Source organism: Micromys minutus (assembly GCF_963924665.1).
Source record: "Micromys minutus genome assembly, chromosome: 25".
Classification (NCBI taxonomy): Eukaryota; Metazoa; Chordata; class Mammalia; order Rodentia; family Muridae; genus Micromys; species Micromys minutus.
The window spans coordinates 44,544,895-44,546,857 of NC_137960.1; positions in this window are offsets into that span (position 1 = coordinate 44,544,895).

Genomic DNA, 1,963 nt, shown 5'->3' on the forward strand with positions numbered 1-1,963 from the left:
CGAGAGACTCCATGACACAACCAACTTTATATATTTTCACAAATTTTCCCCTATGAAGGATAGTAGGTGGAAAACTCCAACACCAGAAGAAAAGACTACAAAGTAGAAAAAGCAAGAAAGTAATCATCTCTCAACTAACTCTAAAGAAGACAGCGACACAAACATAATTCCACCTCTAATGATAAAAATAACAGAAAAAAAGAATAATTTGTTCTTAATATCTCTCAAAATTAGTGCACTCAATTCCCCCATAAAAAGATATAGACTAAGAGACTGGATATGTAAAGAGGACCAAGCATGTTGCTGCATACAGGAAACATACCTTGGTGACAAAGAAAGACACTACCTCAGAGTAAAAGACTGGAAAAAAGTTTTCCAAGCAAGTAGTCTTTAGAAACAACAGAGAAGCCATTCTAGTATCAAATAAAATTGACTTTCAGTAAAAGTTATAAAAAAGATAGGAAAGGACAATTCATACTCCTCAAAAGAAAAAGCCAAAAAAATGACATTTAATTTTGAATATCTGTGCTCTAAAAGCAAGGACACCTACATTCTTAAAAGAAACCTTACTAAAGCTCAAGGCACAAATTTACACCTAACATAATAATGGGGGAAACTTCAACACCACATTTACCTCATAAAACTGCAAGCTTCTGTAAAGCAAAGGACACTGTCAGTAGGAAAAAATGGCAACCAACAGATTGGGAAGATTTCCATTAATTCTGTGTCGGATATAGGGCTATTATCCAATATATACAAAGAATTCAAGAAGTTCTCCAGAGAACTAATAACACTATTAAAAAATGGGGTACAGAGCTAAAGAAAGATTCTCAACTGAAGAATATCAAATGAATGAGAAGCACCTAAAGAAATGTTAAAAATCCTTAGTCCTCAGGGAAATGCAAAATCAAAAAAATTTCTGAGATTCCACCTCTTACCAGTCAGTATGGCTGAGATTAAAAACTCAGGTGACAGCAGATGCTGGAGAGGATATGGCAAAAGAGGAACACTCATCCTTTGTTGGTGGTATTGCTAGCTGGTACAACCACTATGGAAATCAGTCTGGCCGTTCCTCAGAAAATGAACATAGTACTATCTGAAAACCCAGGTATATCACTCCTGAGCTTATACCCAAAAGATACACCAACATATAATTAGGATGCAAGGTCCACTATGTTCATAGCAGCCTTATTTATAATATCCAGAATGTCCTTTAACAGATGTCCTTCAACAGAGGAATAGATGCAGAAAATGTGGTACATTTACACAATGAAGTACTACTCAGCAATTAAAAACAATGAATTCATGTAATTTTTAGGCAACTGAATGGAACTAGAAAATATAATCCTGAGTGAGGTAAAACAACCAAAGAAGAAGACACATATGGTATGCATTCACTAATAAGTGAATATTAGCCCAGAATCTCAGAATACCCAAGATAAAATTCTAGACTACATGAAGCTCAAGTAAAAGGAAGAACAAAGTATGGATGCTTCAGTCCTTCTTAGGAGGGGGAACAAAATACTCACAGGAGGAAATATGGAAACAAAGTGTGCAACAAACACTGGAAGAAAGGTCATCCAGTGACTGCATCTGTTTGGTATATACCTAGGAGTGGTATTACTGGGTTCTCAAGTAATACTATGTAGAGTTTTCTAAGGAACCACCAGACTAATTTCCAGTGGTTGTGCCAGCTTGCAATCCTACCAAAAAGAAAATGAGTGTTTTATTTTCTCCAAATCATTAACAGGAAGAGACAAATATTTACATAACCTGCTATAGTGGTGCCTGGAGCACAGTGATTAACACGTTTGTAGCCAGTTGATAAGTGTTGGTTCAATGTTGAGTGTCTTCTTCTCTTTCTACAGTATGTCTTAGGATAGGAATTCTTTATTTTCTTTTAGATACTCTCTGTATTTACACTTAAAATGTTATCCTCTTCTCCTACACTTCTTCTATCATT